The sequence below is a fragment of the Sorex fumeus genome, unplaced genomic scaffold (genome assembly GCF_029834395.1).
Source record: "Sorex fumeus unplaced genomic scaffold, SorFum_2.1 ptg000045l, whole genome shotgun sequence".
In the NCBI taxonomy this organism is placed as follows: Eukaryota; Metazoa; Chordata; class Mammalia; order Eulipotyphla; family Soricidae; genus Sorex; species Sorex fumeus.
This window is the reverse complement of record NW_026606102.1, coordinates 2,565,458-2,588,970: the sequence shown is the minus strand read 5'-3', so window position 1 is coordinate 2,588,970 and position 23,513 is coordinate 2,565,458. Positions and strand designations below refer to the sequence as shown.

General features: G+C 43.6%; 1 protein-coding gene and 1 pseudogene across 1 annotated transcript in view; both read right to left on the bottom strand.

Moving 5' to 3' along the window:
- Window positions 1-23,513, bottom strand: part of JAK1 (Janus kinase 1) — a 111,430-nt gene that overhangs the window by 73,024 nt on the left and 14,893 nt on the right. The gene's annotated exons all lie outside the window — the stretch shown is intronic.
- LOC130031054 (protein kish-A-like) lies at window positions 13,827-14,459 on the bottom strand (annotated as a pseudogene).

Here is a 23,513-nt window from a genome sequence, read left to right as displayed (position 1 = left end):
AGTAAGCCCCAAACACTGGAAGGCATGGCCCAGCCCTACCCCTTCCCCCTACTGCAAAACCTGCCCAGGACAACTGTGCTAGGGTAAAAACCTAAGCAAAGACTCTGGGCCTTGGCATACAGGAGTCCAATCTGTTCCCCTCACATTACTACACAGAATTCTGCTACCTTGAACCAAAACACCAATTTTCCTTCAAGCTTACAGAGCACTTTGAAGTTTACAAAGTGCTTTCACATCTATTAGCTGATTCCCAGCAACTTGGGGTCAACGTTACTGGACCTTAATACAGGTGAAGAATCAAAGGGGTTCCAGGAATCTAGAAACCTGCCCAAGCATATCCAGCTAGTAAGTAACAGAATCTGGTACCCATGTCAGCCAAACCGAAATTTTCTTAATTGTTTTATGATAGAGGATTTAAAAAATAAATAAAATTAAAAAGTGGGACCGGAGATGGGACTCAGTGGTAGAGCACATTCCTCACACATAAGGTCTGAGGTTATACCCCCAGCACAGGGAAACAAGAGAAGACAGTGAAATGGAACCTGTTGGGAACTTTTATTTCCCCCTTCATCCTCCCCCACCCCATCTCCCTGCAGTGGGTCACTAGAATGATCACATTCATCTAAGAAGTGTCAACTAGAAGTCAGGAGATGACTCAAGTGGCATGTCAACAGTTGACACATCTTGTATGTGACCCCAAATTTGATGCCCTCTACCCTCCCCCCACTCCAGCACATTCTTCATAGCTTCAAGCACCATTGGGGGTGGGCCCTAAACCAAAAAAAAAAAATAATCAGGGGCTGAAGAGATCATATAAACAAGGTAAAATACTTGCCGTGAGCACAGCCCCACCCTGGTTCGATTCCCAGTACCACATACTGTTCTCTGAGCAATGCCAAGAGTAATCCCTGAGAACAGAACCAGAAGTAAGCCAGAGCACAGCTGGGCATGTACCCCCCCAAAAAAAACCCCAAATTTATTTTTCAAAGTTAACTAAAGACAGTACAATAAGAAGCCACCCCCTCTCACCTAACCCTCTCCCAGAGTAGCACCAAAAATTGGATCACATCTATTTCCAAAGAGAGCAAAGAAATGATGGACAGGAAATGGGAACCAGGCTAGTGACAGTTCCATGGCTAACCTCAATCCAGCTCACCTCATCACCTTTCTTTTTGTCCCTCACCAAGTGAGTAGAAGACTAGCGGGCAGAGACAGGGGTAGGGGAGAGCAGAACAAAAATCCCAGGAATGGCAGGGATTGAGCCAGGACAGGAACTGAGAAAGTCTGCCCCTTTGGGCTGGACCTCGAATGTGCCCCCTTCATCAGAGGCAATTGTTGAAACCTGTCTTCCAAATAGAAACTGGATGCGAGAGCATAACAGCAAAGCAAAATTAAGTGAGGCCTCGAACCCCAGACTGGACAGGCAACATAGAGCAGTGGGGACCTCCAGATTCTCTCTCCTTGTAGACATTGGACATTAGTCGGTCCTCTTAGAAAGCAGGGCTTCCTTCCAATGGCCAGCATTTTCAAAATAACCAAAGGGGTTTAGTTCCTTATTCCATTCCTATTAAGAAGAACTAAACACTACTATTCTTTCTACATAGTTACTTGAGACCAGTTAGCCAGATCATCCCTGTTTCAAAGCAAGCTTTTCTTCACTGACCAGATGTTTCTTTCATTGGCAGCTACAACAACTTCACTATCACTGGACACAGCAAAATTCACTTTGTATTCTTGCCTTTAATGCTACAAGGCTGGAATCCCCTTCTCAGTTTATTCAGCCAAGTTTACCAGAAATCCCAACAGGGGAATTTCCAATACCCGTGTAACATCAGTAGAAGCACCATTCACCTATGCTTCTCCGTTTACAGACATATTTCTAAAGTTGACTAGTCACAATAATAATATTTTTAAAAAAAAAAAAAAACCTCCTTTGCTTCACCACTTCAAATACTCACTATGATTTAGGCTTTTGGTTAACCATACTGTCAAAATTCTTTAAGCTGCTAAATTACTAACTGGGTTGGAACTCTCTAACCAGACCTCATTTAAATATCATCACAGATGAGGTATCAAAAATATATTATCTATCTCCAAATCTTGGACCAAAGAAGATCTGCTTTACAATTTGAATAGAAAATGATGAGTGGACAAGCTAATCCCAATCAGATTTCCAGTAGAAAAACACAGTAAGATTTTGGCACCAAACCTGATTTTCAATCTTTGTCCTGCCAGTGGAGTTTCCTACTGTCACAGCTAAGTACAGAGAAATTTCTACTTTACGTACTCAAAGAACAGAAAACAATGAACCACTGTAAATGGAAATCCAGAATGTAAGCTAACAAGACTCCGTGGATAACACATTCAGGGTAGGAAACAATTACAACATTTTAATAGTCTACTCTTTCCTTCAAGGTGCACCCCAGGCTAGCTGCCACCTCCATCACCCGCTCCATCAACCCTAGTCCATGATGACTCACATGTAACATCATTAGCACTTTATTAAACATTTTATGATGGTTCCAGGATTACTGCTCACAGTTCCTAAGACCTTCAGAGGAAGAGTTCTGTTTCAATCTTATTGTGACCCCTTCATTATTCTCAATGAATATCACACATTGCTACTGAATTAGACCCCAGAAGCATGAAAATACAAAATTCACTTAAAACAGCAACAGATCACTTTAACATATAAAAAAATTTTTAAAAAAAACTTTCTAGTATTCTCTGAAACCACATGCGGGCACTCCCAATGGAGCTTGTTGGCTCAAACTTCAAATCCATCAGCTAACATAACTCTTCATTTGAGTGAGTTCTGAAACAAGGCCACATCACATATTCACTTAAAATCAAATAAAGTTTTAATTCCTGACAGACTTCTCTGCCCTACACCAGGTCTAAATTATATAACAGGGGCCTGACCAATAGTACAGTGGGTAGAGTACTTGCCTAGCAGACCTGGGTTTGATCCCTAAGCCAGCCCGGAGTGCTTTCTAAGTGCAGAAACAGAAAAACCCCTGAGTACTGCCGGGTGTGGCCCCAAAAACTAAACAAATGGTGCAACATCATTGTTCCAGATCAATGATTCCAAACACCCTTCTCACTCTTTTTAAGCACACAGATATACACTTGAGTGAGGAGACCTCCCGATCAGAGCTCAAGGGGATTGGAATATTTGGCCAAGCTGGCCTGACAGTTCACACTGGGGCCCAGTACTGCTCAGAGATGAACAGGGCCCCAGAGGTCATGGGGGCCTTACGAGCGAGTCTGAATACTCAAACTATGTACCCTTGACCCCTGAGTTAGCTCCCTGGTCCTAACCATACATGTATAAAAGCTCCCTTTACTACCCAGAAATGATAATCAAAAGCAATATAAACAATTTACATGTGAGATTTCAAGATGATGTCCAAACTATAAACAAAGGAGAGCTTAAAAAAATGTACTCTGTATTTCAACACGTACTGGGATGCAGTGAGGGAGCCAGAGGGCAGATGGGACCATCCAGCAGCTGCACTTATCACGGAAGAGCTGCATCTGCTGCTGTGAGGATGATGGACGCAGACACACACTGGCACGTTATTTCTACCACACAAACATAAGCACACCAACCCAGGGACCAGCTCCCGGTCAGCCAAGCTCTGAGCCAAAAGTTTTAACAGCCTATGTCGTATACTAGATAACAGTATGTCTACGACCAGCTTGTGGTGTAATGTATGCCATGTAATTAGTCTTCATTCATACAGTAGATGCACTCCTACAAAACTCGGGGTATATGTATTGAAATGATGTGCTAAGTCCAAAAAAACTGGGCAGTAATACTACTGGAACGCCACTCCTCTTTCGGAAGTAGCAGAAACAGTCAATATTTTCCATCAATAGGAAGCAGCACGGACTGTACTGAAGTGCTGACATTTCCCTCACAGACCGTTTAAAGGAGCTGCTGTTTTGCCCCACAGTAACTGACTTAAGCCAGGACAGCAGACATACATCATGGCATGAGGTTCTACAGAGCCTGAGAACGGCTTTAAAATCTCCAACGCAGCTCCAAAAAGTCCTGCCTACTTACCAGGATTTCTAACTCAGAAATACAGGAGAGAGCAATTAATTGACACCAACTGCTTTCTGGGGATCCAGTCTTCCACACCATGCAATCCAGTGACTTCCACTGCTATTACATGAGTGCTTACTTTCTACGTTAGGTACATAGTCAAAAGCTGCAACTGTGGTCTGGAGTGACAGTGCAATAGGTAAGTGCTTGCTTTGCACGCAGTGGACCCAGGTTCGATCCCCAGCAACCCAACTTTCTTTATGAAATGAAAAGCAAGGATATTCAAGCAATGGGAACAAAAAGTCAGAGTACGATACAATTCTGGGAGGAAAAACTCAGATTGCATTTTAAAGATATAAAGATGAGTTTAACAATTTTTGAAAGTCTAACCCCCGCCCAACTCAGATTTTATAGCAAACTTTAACCTACTGGAACCACATACTCAGGCCACCTTTCATGAACCTTGAGATAAAGCTGCTCTCAGCAATTCTATGAACATATTTAAGTATCTCGTAAATGCAGAACTGACCCTGAAGGAAGCTGGAACGCGATTTTCTAAAGTCCGGTATGTACTTGTCTGCTCCCTTGAAATTACTCAAACATGTGTACTGTTCTGGCAAGCTTACAGCACACCTAGCTATAAAGCAGGCACATACGTCTCTGACATACCTGCTGGGCTCAGGTTCTCACAGGGGAATAGTGACCGTGACAAGTGACTTCACAGCCGACTGCACAGGCACACATTCTCACTGTGTCTGTCATAGAGTATGAGTGTCGCTGGACAGTGTGATTCAACTTTGTAATAAAGGGTCCCCATAATCTTTCAGACTTCTGAGTCCATTCTATCGAATAGTATCCTGAAATTGAAAATGAAGTTACTAGGAAACTATCTGCAATTACTTGGTTAAGTCTTCGTGAATCACATTTTTACTACAACCTAAATTCAAACAACAAGTCAGAATCAGAAGCAGCACTGGGGAGATAGAGCAAAGGGCTGGACCACATGCTCTGCAAATTGTGGGACCCTGGGTTCAATACCCAACACTATGCATTTCCCCAAAGATCCTACCAGAAGAAATCTCTGAATACCTAGTGTAGCCCCCAAACTTAAGGAAATCAGAAATAAATTGGGTAATGAAACTGGCAGATGACCGAGACAATCCCTCTGATCCAACACAAAATTCAGTGCTCATTAAATCAGCTTCTTGTTCCCCTGAATTTAAAAGAAAACTTTTTGCTATTGAAACACTATTCTTAATTTACAAACCCTCTTTAGGGGCCAGGAGGTAGCTCAGTGATAGAGCCCTTGCCTTTGTATGTGTGAGGCCCTGGGGTCAATCCCTAGCACTGCCAAAAAAAAAAAAAAAAAAAAGGGCAAAAAAGTAATTTCTTCAACGCACTGAGGTGCCATTTGGGATTGCATGTGAGTGAGGATTCCCATAAGCCATCCAAACCCTCCTTCACAGGGTTCTCAGCATCTCCTGTGCTGACGAGCCTACATACAGCACACAGAATCCAAACCCTAAAGGGAGAGAGGACACAAGCCAAACCCCTCCCTCTCGGCTCCAGATCCCACCACAGAAAGAAAGTTCAGTGCCTCTGGGCATCTGTCCACCCTGGAGCCAGTCAGCCAAGCCCCACCTTCCCAGAGCTGCAATGGGGAGCAACTCCACCCAGCTATTTGCACAAGATTGAATGGCTGTGCTTGGGATCGTCTTCTGGGAGCCCGGCAAGGAAGCAGAAGGCACCCTCTGATGTTAAAGCCTTAGTGAAAAAGGGCACCCCTCTTGCAGGTGAACTAGGCCCTCCCCCACTCCTTTCTTCCCTCTCTATTAAATGCCTATTCCCTGCAATGCTGTGGGGCAGAGCAAAATGCAGACTATTTGGCAGCCAGCTAGCAATGGAAACATATAGGTGTCATGACCCCAGAACCTGGACCTAAGTAAACGTGATTCAAGCTCTTCAAGGCCAAATCCATCACAGCGCTGCTCATCACAGGGACAGAGAGAAAAGACACCAAACATCTGAAAACAACATCAATCGGGAAAAGAGAGGACTTAATCAACCAACTGAGTATCAATCATCAACATCACAGCAGTTACATTTTGGAGCACTTGCTATACTTGATGCCAGATCCTCTACTAAGGTTCTTTTATCTTGTTTAATGCTCACAGCAACCTAATGAGGTAATGACTTTTCATTTTATAAATAATAATGATTCATGAAAGGAATAATTTAGCCAAAGCCCACCTATATGGTGTCAGGGTTAGAGTCAAACCTCGCTATTTGCTGTGTGGGTGCGTTCATTTTTTAATTTTTGTTTGCTTTGGGTTTTGATGGTGCTCAGGGTTTACTTCTGGCTCTGCACTCAGGAATCACTCCTGGTGGAGCTCAGAGGACCATATGGGATGTTGGGGATTGAATCCAGGTCGGTCAAATGCAAGGCAAGCTTTCTACCTGCTGTTCTATCACTCTAGTCCCTGGGGTGTGTTTATCTTTACATGATTTTGGGAGGGTCTATTTTTCGTTTTTTAAAATTGTGGTAAAAAAGAAACACCCCATTTTCCCCTTACAATTTCAGTACAGTTAACTACACTGCAAATCTTTTCATCTTTTGTGACTGAAACCTGACAACTCCCTTTCCTCCCCCAATTTAAAAAACAATTTACTCTGAAAAATGTTGTCTGTAACAGAAAAGAAAAAAAAAAGAAAAAGCATAAAACATTATCCTTAAAGAAGACCTGCAAAGATAGTACAGGGTTTTCATCTACCTTTGCCCAGCTTGCCCTAATAGTATATACACTAAAGCATCTTTTTCAGCTGCTAAATGGAGCAATTGTTGGCTCCATCATCAAATATTCCTGAAGGCACAATTCTGTGCCAGGCACTAAGGAGGTACAGCTGATGTCTCTCAGAATCTGTAGTGCTCCACCTGCTCCCCATAGGCTCCAGGCTCTGCACTCTCTCCCCTCCAGTCAAGGTGCATGGAGTTTAGAGCTACAGGAAGAAACTGAGAGCAGAACCTCAGGGAAATCTCGATTAAAAACAATGATGAGGAAAATAAAGAGGTATACCCACTACACCCTGTTACGTATGTATATTGGGCGTTATGCCAAGCCTTTTAGACTATATTAACTCATTTAAATTCAGGGCCATCCCCTGAGGTACACACCACTATGATCCCCACTTTAGAGGAAGGAAAGCCCGATGCCAAGTTTTTCCTCCAAATTCCCAAGTTGCTAAAACACTCCTTCCCTGGGAGGAGAGAGGAGAGGTCCCGACCCTCTGAGTTGTATTTCAGATTTCCAGCCTCCCGGGAGCTGGTTTTCAATAAGGCCCTCTCCCCTCCGCCTCTCAGACCCCACGGCCCTCCAGCTTTAAAGAGGACATTTTTCAGCACAAGTAATGTCTGTGTGAGTGACACATCCTTCTCTTGCACACACTTCTTGAGGAAGTGAAGCAACTTCGGAGCTGCTTGCACAACACTAGAAAAAAGGCAGCATTCCACAAGTCCTCTCACATCTGTTTCCTCAATGCCCCGGAACGTCCCCTGCCTCCCACTCCCATCTTCCCACACAGTCCCTGCAGGTGGATGATGCTCAGTCTTCAACGACATTCAAGAGCCGATCGGAGGCCCCATTTCCTCGTGATGTTCTATCCCAGAGTCTCTGCCAGGCTGTGGTGGTGATTCTAGCACGCACTGCAGAGCATCATGGGAGTTCAACAAACAGGCAGGACAGAGACACATGTGCTTCTGGCACCACAAAAACAACTTGCTTCAACAAACATGCTGTGCTAAAGTTTTGCTTTCAAAGAAACTTTGCCCTGCCTTTATACTCACTTGCTCCCATGATAGTAACGAACTGTGACTCATACAAATATGCTCTTTGGTCGTTAGGATTTTCAGCCATGGCCAAGTGTACTTGTACTACATAAATATGGATCCTCTTCCCCACTAAGGCAATCACACTACCAAGACACAAAGCCACGCCCATCGGACATGAGCAGGAAGACTTGACCTAAACACAGGGAAGGCAGACATTTCTCGAGAAGACAGAAGATGCAAAGTTAGGAATGCCTGGTTCCTGGACACAAAGTGCCATCAGGGAGCAAGGGTTTCAGTGGCATCCCGAAGAGGCATCAAGGCACTCAAAGTTTAGTCCCCAGAACCTTACCCAACACATGGCCCAGAGGCACAGCAGCAAGGCTGTCTGGGGAAAAGCAGAGGGGAGGGGAGGAGGCAGCACACAGCTGGTTAGTCCCTGACCACCCTGCACCTGTACTCAGTGGGGAGGACCGAAGGAACACTTCGAACAAACAGCAAAAGGAGAGCCTGGCATAGCAGGAACAAAAAAATACTGCTTTGGGACAAGGACCTGACAAGTGCACCCTCACCAGCCCTTACTGTCCCCAAGGCTCTGTACTGAGATTTTTTTCTGAAATCTGCCTCAGGTTCTAGAATGGAAAATTCCAGTTCAATCTCTGAAAGGTCACCTCAAATGCTGTAACCACCTTCTCTAAGAAGTCTTTCTGGCTTTTTTCAACAATTGTCGTCGCCGTCTTCTCTAGATCCAAAGTGTTCTGTGAAACATGTTCATTATAATCTGATCGAGCTTTGCGTTCTTAATTATCACCTCTCAGATGACACCTGGAGCTGAGACTATGCTATATTAATTCTCATTACCTGCAGGCAGAGCCTAGACTTTAGACGCTGCTCTTGTGCAGTGTTATCAAGGAATGCCTACCAGAAGGATCACCTGGAGTTCCCAAGGCCAGAGCAGTCTGCCAGGAGAGTCATGACCAACTTAACCAGGGAGAGACACTGAGAGTGGCCCTGAGTTGCGCCCCCACCCTCCCTTAAGCTAGGTGTGACCTCTTATTTTAAGACAAAACTTCCCTGAGGACTCATCCAACCCAGCAGCAGAGATGAAACACATGGGCTAGGTTCCCCTCTCTCCACTAAAACAGGAATGAAGGAGCAATTCTGCCAATGGGAAGAGCTGGCATCTTTGGAGATGATGCCTCCAAACAAATTAAACTCGTCTTCAATGTCCCACCCATTCACCATGATCTAATTAAAGCACCCAACTTGGATGGCATTAGCAAAGAGACCTCTGACCTTTTCTTTCCTCCATTCATCAGAGTGAAAACCAGGGTGACTAATAATGACAATGAGAACGTCTCCAATCACCTGCTCTTGGTACCACAGGAATAATACAGCAAGTAGGACACTTGCTTTGCACATGGTCAACCTGGGTTCAATCCCCACACCCCATATGGTCCCCTAACTTCCGCCAGGAGGGATCCCTGAGTACAGATATCAGCACTACTGGATGTAGTTCAAAACAATCCGACCAGCCTGAATGAAGAGGTCATCTAGGTCAAAGGCAGTCGCTGGCTGCTTGTCCAGATTTTCCTGCTCTAAAAGATTATCTGAGAGGCTGATGAGAACTGCTCATAGAGCAGATGGTTCATCTTTGATACTAAGGGAGAAAAGGGAAAGGCTCTGTAAAGCCAACAAATAAGGCTTTCCCACTTTGTTCAGTGGCTCGGAGCCATCACTAGTATAGAAACCAGTACGGAAAGGCCAGAGTGTGGCTTGTCAGCAGGCAGCAAGCCCTTGCTACATCAGCCCTGGGTTTCAATACTCAGGACGGCTGCCCCTCATGGCCATCCACAGACACACCTTCCAACTGCAGGTCCTCGAGTCTCACAGAGCAGGAACTGGCCCCCTTATGGTCCATTCACGGATGAACCTCCCTACTACAGAGGATCTACATGGGAAGCAGTCTGCAGGGCCCGTGGACATGTACCCGTCCCTCGCTCCACTTTACGCACATCCCATAGGGCCTAGTTATTAAGCCCCAGGTCTTACTCTACCAATACTATCATGGAACTCAGTAAGAAGCCAATGCAGTTTCTAAATAAAAATCTCTGGTTCAGTAGCTTCCTTCCCTTCCATGGGAGATAAAAAAAAGTCTGCTAAGCAAAGCAGAGGGAGAGGTGAGAGAGTGTTATAGAAAAAACCACAGGAATTCAAGGATGGAAGGGTCCCTGCACTCAGCCTCTCTTAAGGCAATCACCCACAGTTTCACTATCAGGGCCAACAAGTCTCTTACTGGAAGAGCATTCAGTATGAACTGTTGAAACTGTTGCTACTATGTAGCATCCTCCTAACAAAGTGAAGCAGGTACTCAAGATGTGATATATATATATATATATACATATATATATATATATATACACATACACACACACACACACAGAAGAATATAACACAGCTGCAAGGAATGATGCAATTCACTGCAACATGAATGGAACTGGCAGATATCATGTTATATAAAGTAAGTCAGGAGGACAAACACAGGATGACCTCACTTCTATGTGGTATATGGGCTAACTGTAAGAACGTCTTCTTTTTCACAGAGGGGAAAAAAAAAAAAAGCAGTTCTTCTTCCTATGATGCCAGCAAGCTCACCCATCCTGCCAAGATAACACAATGCCTGCAGCAGTGAGGCAGAGTACAAGGACAGAGAAGCAGTGCAGCTGTGCCACACAGTGTCCAGGGCCCAAGCTCCACTACCTAATGAGCGTTAAGAGAGCCAAGTTGGTCTATTTACAAACAACACAGGGAGTGCTTAGTCTCTTCTGTAAATGAAGAGGCAGAACCCAGCGCTCCTTGAAAGCGCACTACTGCATATTCAATTCAGAGGTGGGGGGCACATACAAATGCAAATTTCTGACTAGCTTTATACCCCAAAAAACTCATTCACATGGTTCATCAGATGGACATGAAAAGAATATACAAGAGTACTTTCACTCAGGCTAAATGTCGCAAGGAGCTCAAGGCTTTTCAGGTCACTTTTATAAAACACAAAAAAGATCAGAGAGCTGTGTGCGCTGATCCTCACCACCACCAATTTGGTCATCAGGACCTCATGAGGGTAAAGCAACCTGGGCTAGTTTGGGGGCTCACTAGCTGTCCAAGGCCTGGACCACCACCTGCTGCAATCAAAGAAACTGGAGTGGGGCTGGAGCCATAGCACAGCGAGTAGGGCGTTTGCCTTGCACATGGCCGACCCGGGTTCGATTCCCAGCATCCCATATGGACCCAAAGCACCTCCAGGAGTAATTCCTGAGTGCAGAGCCGGGAATAAACCCTGTGCGTGATACTACATTCAAACTCCTACAAAGGAGCTTCATTTTGCACATAAACCAAAGCTCAGAGGCATGAAATGACTCGTCACAAAGTCAGTTACTAATCAGATCACCAACAGGAATCCTGGTAACAAACCCTCCAAGTTTACTAGCAACATATGAATCTAAAGACCAAATAAAGAGCTGGAAAGGGCCACATCCTGTATGTCGGTGCACCCCAACATCCCCCCCCTTCTGCCCCCAGACTTGCAGGGGTTTTTTTTTGTTTTGTTTTTTGTTTTTGTTTTTGTTTTTTCAGGAAGATGGTGAGGGCGTGGTAAACAGAACTGAGGAAGCTCCGCCAGCTGAAACCCACCATAGGCTGGTGCAACTTGGTGTCTTGGTTGGTTGGTTGGTTGGTTGGTTGGGTTTGGGGCCACATCCAGCAGTGCTCAGGGCTTACTCCTGGCAATGCTCTAAAGATCATATGGGGTTCTGGGTATTGAACCCGGGTCAGTTGAATGCAAGGCAAGTGGCCTAACCGCTTTACTATCTCTCTGACCCAGCTTGGTGTCTTTTACTAGGAACAGGATGCTGAAAGATCTAAGAATCATCCAAAATTAGATCCCAAAAGAGAGTAACTACATAGGGATAGCAACCATAAGCAAAGATACACTACCATATTAGAAGAAAAATGCAAAACTTTCATGAGACATATTTGAATGATAAATAGGCTATATATTTTGGACGGAAGTGAATACTATACTTCCCATAGGAATTTATCACTGCTTCACACTGGAGGAAAAGAACTAAGTTCCCTTCTCCCAGCTGCCTGCTGGAAAACCCGTATGGCCCATTTGATGCTGGGAAAGAACGTAAGATATTTGGCACAGACAGCACAATATGCTCTTGAGAGACCAAACATTAAGTTTGCAGAGTAAACATAACTGAGCAGGAAAATTAGCGATTTACTTTGTTTTATGCTATAAACTTAAAAAATGAAGTTATCTAACACCACTTCACCAATTTATCAGTGAAATTAAAAAAAACCATCTTTACATGCAAAAGCTGAAAATATATCCATATTCCTTCACTAAACTGAGAACAATGGTTCAGCACTCTAAGCTATTTCGTGTGTTTAATTTTATCCCAAATGCAACTTTAATATACTTGGACTCTCGTCTGAACAGGATTCTTAGCCATTATCAATGCCACACCTGACTCAGAAGCATCACAGTAAGTAAGAAAAAGTAAAGGCCCTCCCGTTGATCATCGATTTGCTCAAGCGGGCCCAGTAACGTCTCCATTGGAGACTTTGTTGTTACTGTGTCTGGCATATCGAATGCTCTCGGTAGCTTGCCGGGCTCTCCGAGAGGGGCGGAGGAATCGAACTCGGGTCAGTCATGTTGGCTGCGTGCAAGGCAGACACCCTACCCGCTGTGCTATTGCTCCAGCCCCAGAGCATATAATTCACCATCTATAAAACATTTTTCTCCCAAAATTATGTTTGAGTGTATAGCAGAAAAGGGGAAATATTTCTCCTATTACAGAACACTCTCTGGTGTTTATACCATTTATTTGTTCAAAACAAAATTTTCAAATGAGAAAAGATTAAATGAAATAAGTATCATGTGAAAAGCTAAGTGAAACATGACATTTGCTTGATACTTTAATCACTAAGGAAATAAATTACTATATTTAATCCAGGTCAAGATAAGGAGCAATTATAACATGTCTCTTTTTATAAAAACGTTTTGGTTCTATTAGCTAATGGGGAAGTGCTCAGAAACCAGAGACTTGATTTTTGTCTCAAATTCCTCTCAAAGCAGCAATGTTACAATTTTGTGCTTTATTATATTAGTAGTTTGAATTATGGCTAAATTACTACTTTTTTATGTTGTGTCAGTTAGTAGACTTAACTCTCAAAGGAGCCTGAGGAATGCCTGGACTTGACTCACTCCCTACTGAGGACTTTCTGGCTCACACTCAGTAGCTCACCACCTGCACTTCAACAACCCTGGTCCCAGTCAGAAGTGACTCACAGACAAAAGCCTACCTCAGAGGGGGCCTTCTCCTCACCAGCACATGGCACCTCAAGCTGAAAACAACCCACAGTGCTCACAACCTTTCTCTAAGTTTTTTTTTTTTCAGATTTAAAGTGCTGTATTAACACACATACACAAACACATCACAAAAAAATGCAGATATAGTTTGCATTTTGGTTACGATTAAAAAGGTGTTTCATTTTAGAAGACCTGACATTAAACACATATCGAATTATCTTACTGTAATTGTTCTATTTTGCTCTTTCATTCTAATAACAGCATTTTTCAGAGAATAAGAGCTGTCAAATTTATGTTTAAGACTTTTATCCACATCTCACCAGAGAGGTTTCAGAGGTTACTGCACCAGTCAGCTCTTCTAAACTCTTTTTATGTTAAATAAGAACATTTTCCAAACACTACTCTTAAGTTACATTTTATTTGCTTCTCCCTTTAAGAAATGCTTAGGCTTATTTTAAATAGTTTAAACACTTGTCATAAACAATAGAGTTTGCTAGTAGAGATATTCTGGTCAATGCTCAAAATGGTGTGTTGAGAGGAAAAGCAAGCATTACATAATGCAATCCTTACCAATACAAATTGAAATTTTTCTCCAATAAAAAATCTATACTAGAAAGGTCTCATAAAGATTCACCATTTTCAAATCACAATGAAAGGAATTTTCTAATTCTGTTTTCTACTATGTGCCCTAGAAACCTTGCTAAACTGGTACCTGACACAACAGGATGACACTTGTAGAATATAATACTGTGGTGACCGTATTGAAGTTGACTGTTATGAAAACATGCAACTCTTTAAATATTAAATGGTTATATCCTAATTATTACATAGAACGTTGATCCAAAACGTAAAAATAGAGAGTAGCAGCTGGAAATTTATCTCATCAATGTTCAGAGATAAAGGGGCAAACCATCTGTTTCATTATTATCTGTAGACAAAGTCTTTTTTCATTGTAAAAGTTGAAGACAATTAAGTCCTGGCATTTTGACAAGTTACTGGATGAAGAGGATGCTGAAGGCCATCACTATACAGCATACTGCTACATAAGGACTCTTTCGCTCACCAATTCGGGCACAATTCCAAAATATACCCAACAATCCAGTTTTACTTCTGTCCAGGATACGGGTGCTAAGGATCGGATATAAGCACAGGTACATATAAGCAGCAAGATCACTGTCAAAAAACTGGAAATTGAAAATGGCAGACATAGTGAGGCCAGCGGAGCCTCCCTTCCTCTAAGTTTTAGCATACATTTTCAAGTGTGGTTTTTTTTTTGTTTTTGTTTTTTTCCTTTTGGGTCAAACCCTGCAATGCTCAGGGGTTACTCCTGGCGGTGCTCAGGGGGCCATATGGAATACTGGGAATCGAACCCGGATCGGACACGTGCAAGGCAAACTCCCTACCTGCTGTGCTATCTCTCCAGCCCCTTCAAGTGTGTTTTAGGGAGACAGAATCAGGCCAGAAATAAAGTACAGTGGATAAGGGTCTTGCCTTACACAAAGCTGATCTGGACTTGATCCCTGGGGTACGATATGGTTTCCTGAGCCCTGCCACTGTGGTGCAAAAACCGAATAGAAAAAGAAAACAATAATCTAAAGTCATGGATTTTAAATCAGTGCTAAGAATATTTTTTTTAGTGGTGGCACAACTGGATAGCCAGTTAGAAAAATCATTAATTTTGCATTCATCTTATACCACTACAGCAATATAAATGTGGCCTCATGTAAAAATGCTAAATATAGCAAGTACTGAATCAAACAGCCATAAATATTTATACAATGTTGGCAGTCAAAAGGTCATTTCAGAAAACGGAGTTTAATCCTTGTAAATCTGATAGCTTTTAAAAAAATGAAAATATGAAACTTCTGAATCTGAATCTATAAGCAAACCTGAAAAAAGTATATGTGTGCCCCATATAACAAAAGTAAATGCCTTTGAATAAACAACTTTTAAGAAGAAAAGGGGAAATGCACAAGCGCCAACAACAAAAAAAGGCAAAGGACTTGAAAAGACAACCCACAGACAAAACACAAGCTCTAGGATGGAAGACGTAGCTTAGGAAGCAAGTGTGTGCTTCACATGCCTAAAACCCTGCCCAGGTTAAAGCCCCTGAGTGGGGGAGCTGGGGGGATTGCTGGGGGGCACACAGATACAACCTTTTGTTATATAGTTCTATCTTCCCATTGTTCATCGATTTGCTCGAGAGGGCCCAGTAATGTCTCCATTGTGAGACTTGTTACTGTGTTTGGCATATCAAATACGTCACAGGTAGCTTCCCAGACTTTGCCGTGCAGGCAAGATACTCTGGGTAGCTTGCCAGGCTCTCTGAGAGGGGCGGAAAAATCGAACCAGACTCAGCCAGGGCAGGCAGGGAACCGCCCTACCCCCTGTGCTATCGCTCCAGCCCTTATTTTGTTATGTAAAATACGTCAATTACAAAAGGACAAATACGGTAATATACCACTTAAGTGAGGTGCCCAGAGTAACCGGATTCCCAGACACATGGGTCAGAGAAGGCAGCAGGGCTGACATTCTGCAGCATGCCAAGTCCTGGTGAGAGGTGGCACAGTACTGTGAAGGGACTTTGTGCAACAGGCTCATTTACAGATGGCTGCGTGCCATTACAGGTGCTGTCTCTGGAAATTTCCCATCCAACTGTCCTGCCTGACCCCATCCAGGACCCAGACCTGCCCACCTGCCAGTCTAAACAAGCATCCTTTAAGGAGATTTGATCTATGGCAATTAGAGAGCATCATCCTGGGGCAGGCATTTGGATAAAGTTCACTAGAAAAAGAAGTGAGACCATGAAAGGGATGCAGAAACGTGGAGGGCGTTTACTGAAGGGGCTGTGCCTCCATCACAGGAGCTCATGGATTTCTCCTTTCCCCTTTGTAGTTCCAAACCTGAAAGATAACTCAATGGCTTGAAGCATGCGCCTGCCAAGTGCTAGGTCATGAGTCCAACCCCTGGTGCTGTCACATGTGCTAAAGTATTTAGGACATGTCTGTGATCCTCAGCTAGAAAAGCCTGGAAGACATCTTCTTGGTGGTTTAGGATGCACCCAAGGCAAGAATAAGGTTGATCCTGTGCTTAATCACTGGTGCCAACAATGCACCAAAGTGATCCTGATGGCTCCATGGCCTGAAGTATCCAGCAAGGAAAAGCAAAAATAAAGGGCCAGAAAAGGTATGATGTTTGTCTTACAAGCAGTAAACCCAGATTAGTTCCCTGGTAACACATATTTATATGGCCCCTGGGTGTGGGCCAAAAAAAAAAAAAAAAAACTCCAATAGAAATAATGAGAATAATAATAGAAATAAAATAAGAAGAAAGAATAATGATCTAGTCGAGTGGTTCAATACTCCCAATATCCTTTCTTTTTCCAAAAGAGAATACAGACATGAAACAGAAAAGCACATTTTATTTTTTTATAATTTTATTTGGCAGTATCACATACTTTTCCATAAATTAGTAGATATTTCAATTTTAACAATTATTCTTTCCAGTTTGTAAACAGTTTTATTAGCCAGAATACTGAATTTTTTTTCTTTAAATCATTATCTAAAGCTACACTAGATTAAATGGAGATATACAACGCACACAAAAAAAAATTAGATAGGAACAGAAATTTAGAAATGTAAATATTTCTCAATTACCTACAGAACAACATAGAGAAGAACACCAAAATATTATCCTTAAACTATTATCCTGAAAGGAGGCTTTGGCTGGAATCAACAACCCCTAAAGTCAAAGACCAGAAAGATATTACAAAGATAAAACCCTTTATCTGGGCCTTCTTTAAAGAACTTTGCTCTTTCCCACCTTTTCAATGCAATGCTCCATTAACTATGTGTTCTCTTGGGTCAGTGTTCACTAATGATTGACAAATATGAATCTAGTCAATAAATGTTTATGACAGCCCAGCCATAACGACTCCTTTGTCTAAACTAGGAGGCATGGTGAATGGAGCTAAGGAGAGGAGAAGGAATGTGCTGAGTATGGTGCTAGGTTTGCAGGCTTCCTCTGACTTATGCAAAAAGGACCTAAAAAGCCAAGCCAGGTTAGGAATCAACATCAAACCAGCTTCAGGTCTAGAATCTGAAAGGCTCACAGTATCCAGCTGCACCGAGGTGCCTGAAGCAAAGCCTTCAAAGGGAACAGCTCTCCTGGGAGTGCAGTCAGGAGCTTGTAGTCCCCAAGTCTTTGCAAAGATAAGCAGACTGTGTTGACCTCACTGAGCACACCTGACCAATGAAAGAGCTTCAGAATGCTCAAAACACTACCTAGGTAAAATCTTTTTGTTTGTTTGTTTTTGGGTCACACCCTGGGATGCTCAGGGGTTACTCCTGGCTCTGGAGTCAGGGATTATTCCTGGTGGTGCTCAGTGGACTATGGGACACTGGGAATTGACAAGGGATTCCATGTCAGCCACACGAAAGGCAAATGCCCAACCCGCTGTACTGTTGCCCCAGCCTTTCTATGTAAAATCTTTATCAACACTATCAGCACACAACCCAGCTTCTGAAATTTATTTTGGGGTTTTCTTTTATCATCATGAAGATTAAAGATAGTATTTTAATCAAAATGGGGAAGGGGTTGGAGAGAAGACACTTTCTTGGGAAGGTTTTCAAGGTTTGGTGCAACACACAAGGTAAGTACAAATGATGAAGTATGCCTCACCCCCCAGGCCCTGCCTGCCAGTTGAGTTTTAAGGAGGCCCCCACCTCATACCTCCAGAACAATCAGAGTAACCCAGAAGCCAAGAACACTGCTAAGTGAGCTCTGGGGGAAATCTCAGCTTGACCAATAAAATCTCCCACTGGCCCAGGACCATGCAAATGCCAAGAAACCTATAGAATTTACTGTCCTGAATAAGGAACCAGGCCGATTTCAGAGGTTCCACTATACTGTGAGCTTTTAGAAGCATCAGAATCTTAAAACCTGAGAAGCTTTCACATGATGCCCTTATGGTCTCCGGAGAAAATAACTAGAAGAGTACACAAATAGAAGCACAAAAGATTATAACAGGATTATCTACAGTGGGAAACCACATAATCTACATACTCCACTTTAAGAGAACTCAGTATATTAACTTGAATTCATCCAGATTCTGCAGAGCATGTACCCTTGAAATTTCTGTCAGGGTCCAAGAGAGGACTCAAAGGGCTAAGGCACATGCTTTGCAAGCAGGAAGCCAGGTTTGATGCTCGCCACCACAGGGTATAAAAACCCCCATCCAGGCCCAAGACAAGAGAGACCCTGAACACCACTGGGCATGGCCCCAGGTAAGGAAAGGAGGGAGTTATGCTACATTTACTACACACTTGGGTAAAAACTCTAAGGTATCACTGCTGAAAACAGCATTAAGTTCCTTGTTCTCCATAAAATACTTTAAGTTTAAAACAGTAAACACTAAAATATGTGCAAAAATATCTGAAGTTTTTTTCATTTCTTAGCTTTTATTAAAAGCAAAGACATGGCTTTTTTGTTATTACTTTGAAATGCTAAATAAGGGCATAGGGATGTGGCCCCTGTGGTACAATACAAAGCCCAGGGTGAGATGCCCGCCACACACCCCTGCACACCACCACCACTGATGCAGCACCATCACTGATGCAGCACACTGCTGGATGCAGTCATAATGATGAAACAACTTTATTTTGAAACAAAAATGCCTCATGAAAATTTGTAAGAGGAATTCAATAGCATGACTAACTAAGATCATTGTCTTCAAAGGGGCCAGTATTCTACATGCTAACCTCTCTCTCTCTCTCTTGCTCTCTCTCCCCCCCTCTCTCCCACCTCTCACCTTCTCCCTCTCCCCCCATCCCTCCCCCACCATGATAGCAACTTTTTAATGACTTCAGAAAAACCTCCAAAGAAAAGAGGAACAAAATCTTTTCTCTCCTCAGGAGCCCAAGCCAGGGTTAGCAGAGCGTCTGCCGTTAAGTATCCAGTTTCAGCCACAAATACTTGGACTGAGTTACTTCTTGGTGGAGAACACCTTCTCCCTGCTCCAAGAACAAGGCAAGGGCAGGCACTTCTGACTAGGGGATGTGGCCAGGGCCTTGTCTAGGACAGATAAAAGCCAGAAGGCAACGGAGGGGCCAGCGACAAGCTGAGCTTGAGCAGACTGGAAAGGAGGGGTAGGGGACATTACAAATTATGCAGCCCCTGGCCAGATATATAGTACAGTGGGTAAGGTGCCAGCCTCACATGCAGCCAACCCGGGTTGGACCCCAGGCTACCTCATATGGGCCCTCCTGAGCACCATCAGGAGTGATTCCCAAATGCAAAGCCAGGAGTAACCCCTAAGCATTACCAGGTGTGGCAAAAAAAACAAAACAACAACAAAAAAAATCCTCCCAAACCTACTGATCAATAGCAGTGCAGCCAGCAGCACAAAGGCAAGTTAGGGGCTAGGTCAAAACAGTGCCACTCTCTGAGCCTCAGCACCCAAAGACTGAAAGGCCAATTACACACTGGTGCCCCTTTTCCAAACTCACAGCACTCAACACTTTGTTCCTGTGACTGTTTTGTTTTCTTTTGCAGTGCCAGGACTAAACTCGGGGTTTCACACATGCAAGGCAAGTGCTCTGCCCCAGCCATATCCCTGGCCAGGGCTCTGGTGTTCGGGCTACCTGCCTCTAAAAAGGACTTAGTTAGGCTCGGATTGTTTTATGAAGTGGCTTTCCTTCTCATACAAGGAACCGAAAAAAGAAATGCCAAACAATTTCAAAGCCTTGCACAAGACAAACACAAATAGCTCCTCACAGCTGGCACACACATGTTCAAAATCATTTACTGACCAGATGCTGAATAGTAAGAAAGTGCTAAACCAGAATTAAGGCGTGAGAAGCAGGAGGGAGGTGGTCCCTAACTCCTGAAACTTCTAGTGTGACAAGGGCCACAGACCTCACTTGATCGCTTCCTCTTCCAGAAGATACCACATTCCATGATGCTCAAGCCAACAGCTGGACCATACACACTCCTACAGTCCCTTAATTTCTAAATATCTTGCCCACACATACACTGTAGACTTTCCAGAATTATTTGAACAAATGGCTATTTATTTTCCTATATTCTACATATTCTTCCTTCTGCATCACTTTATCACTCACAAATTCATATATTCATAGATGCTATATTAAAAGTAACTAAGAGAAATGGTATAGCAGGTGAGGTGCTTGTCTTGCAAGTGCTGACCTGGGTTCAATCCCTGGCACCCATGTGGTCCCCCAAGCCCAAGAGGAGAAACCCCTAGTGCAGAGCCAGGAGTCAATCCTGAGCACAATGGGTGCAGCCAAAAACCAAAAGAAAAAAAATTTTTTTAAATAACCACTTACAGGGGCTAAAGCAATAGCACAGCGGGTAGGGCATTTGCCTTGCACATGGCCGACCCGGGTTCAATTCCCAGCATCCCATATGGTCCCCCAAGCACCACCAGGAGTGATTCCTGAGTGCAAAGCCAGGAGTAACCCCTGAGCATCGCCGGGTGTTACCCAAAAAGCAAAAGAAATAAATAAATAACCGCTTACAGAGTCAAAAAGATAGTAGAGTGAGTAGGGCATTTGCCTTGAATGCGGGTGACCCAGGTTCTAGCCTCTGCATTCCATATGGACACCGAAGCACAGCCAGGAGTAATTTCTAAATGCAGAGCCAGAAGCAGCCCCTGAGCATCACCAGGTATGACCCCCAAAAAGAAAATAATAATAATAACAACAACAACCACTTGAGTGGTGGCCCTCAGGAGTCCTAAGCAAATCACAAATGGACTGTGATTCTTCATTTCATTATGTCCACAGTTAAACCAGGAAGAGAGGGGGGTTGGAGTGATAACTGCACGTGGTGGACCCGGTTTCTATTCCCAGCTTCCCATATGGTCCCCTGAGCACCGCCAGAAGTAATTCCTGAGTGCAAAGCCAGGAGTAACCCTGAGAATCACCGGGTGTGACCCAAAAAGAAAAAAAAAAAAACAGGAAGAGCTGGGTAACCTGATTCTTCCAACACTTAACAATGATGCCAGATTGGATACCACTGGGTGCTACCTGGGCTGCCTTTATGCGCACTGGTCTTCTAGCATAGAAACAAATATGCCAGGGTTGGTGGTGGATCTGTCTTCGCGTTCTCATCAAACCATCAGAGTTCTCCATTCTAACCTGAGAAAAGTAAACAAGACTGCAAGCCAAGAAGAAACTTGTTTGACTACTTTCCTTGCCTCCCAATAATCAAAGCAATATTCTCAGAAATGACTCGTTCCAGATACCTCTTAATGTCTCCACTTGGCCCAGCTCAGGCAGCAGATTTTCATCGAATGGTAATTGCTCGGCAACATTGCCCTGTTGTTGTCACCTGACCCTTACTTACTCCATTGATTTCTGTATTGAAATCTATCAAACATACAGAACAGTATGAAGAACCATTGATTTTTAAAGAGGACTAAACAGATCTCTTCAGAGAGATCTGACTATATGCCCCACCCAAAGGCAAGTACAAAAATCAGCTACAGAAGAGGAAAGACACCTAAAGAAGCAAGTGCCATGAGAGTATGTGCCACAATGTGCCTGGCACAGGTTGACATCTATGTCTTTAAAGTTCACAAAAGCAGGTAATATATTCAAACACTTTATAGTCCTAATTTATAAATGCAATGCTTTAAAAAAAAAAGAAAAAGAAAAACATTACTACTTGCTTGGGCTGGAGCGATAGCACAGTGGGTAGGGCGTTTGCCTTGCACGCAGAGAATACAAGCCGAATGGAGTTCGATTCTTCTGCCCCTCTCAGAGAGCCCGGCAAGCTACTGAGAGTATCTCACCCGCACAGCAAAGGCTGGCAAGCTACCAGTGACATATTCGATATCCCAAACACAGTAACAAGTCTCACAATGTTACTGGGCCCACTAAAGCAAATTGATGAACAACGGGAGGACAGTGACAGTGACAGACCACTTGATTGAAACTGCAAGCATTTTCCACTCCCACCCCCTACATACACACAGCTATAAATGCAGTTAGGTTTTGAAATGCCAACATAAAATGGCTAGTTTAATACACAGTACCTGAAATCCTACACACCCGCCCTGCAGAAAGAACCAGAGAACAGGAGTGATTCTCCTTTCTGACAAGCTACAGCCAGCAGGACAAGGGAGAGCAGGTGAGAAGGGGCGCAAATAGAGTTATGAGGAGGTGTCCACAGATTTTCAGGGCATCAGTCAAATCCAGGTCTCCTCTCTTAAAAGCTGTGCGCCCTTCAACGCATTAGCCATTGGGGCCAGAACAATTCTCTGGCAATGTTCAGTGTCCAGGCAGGAATGTGTAGGGCATTTGCCTTCATGTGGCCAATCCAGGTTCAATCCTCAGCATCCCTTGAGGTCCCTCGAGCACCGGCAAGAGTGATTTTAGGTGCCGAACCAGGAGTAACCCCTGGTGTGCCACCAACTCCCTCCCAACCAGCCACCGCCCCTCCCCCCCCCAAAAAAAAGGTATCCAACTTTTTAAGTCTCAATTTACTGATTTGGATGCCTGCAGAGAAAGCACTCTGCACACAATTTTATTGAAATAATTCCTTTCGTTTCCCTTGGCATAAAATGTATCAACATACAGGGAGCGCATGCTTGGCACACTGAAGTCCTGGGTTCAATTCCTGGCTCCATGTCATCCCCCAAGTACCACCCAGAGTCATCCCTGAGCACTGCTTGGAGAATAGCCGCCAACACCATTGGATGTGGCACAAGAAGTGCTATCAATATATGGCTGTTTTAACAGTTTTATCAGGAAATGTTCAGTGTCCACAAAAAACAAAATCATTTTTTCTCAAGTGTCCAGGAAAAAGGGTAATGGAAAGAGATTGTCAAGACTATCCACACATGAGAAAAGGATCATCTGAGTAAAATGCAGTAGCCAGGCAGGGACTGGAAACAGCAAAGACAGGTATAAGCTGAACAGAAGCTTCCTTTGCTAACAGAGGAGATGAGGGGGAATTCCAGGGAAATTCTAGATGAGTTACAGGCAGTATGCATAGGAGATGAGAAGCTGGTAGCACTAATAATGATATTATCACTCACAGGACTGGTATGCACACACACAGACATAATCATTGGATCCCTACAAAGAAGGTGCTTTTAGCATCCTCAATTTATGAATGCAGCAGCTATTAGCATGCACAAAGGTTGAAGAAATTGCCCAGATAATTAAACCCACAGATTCTGATTCTAGGTTTGGGAATCAGGGCCACGGAGATGCTCAAAGGACTGGGAGCACAAG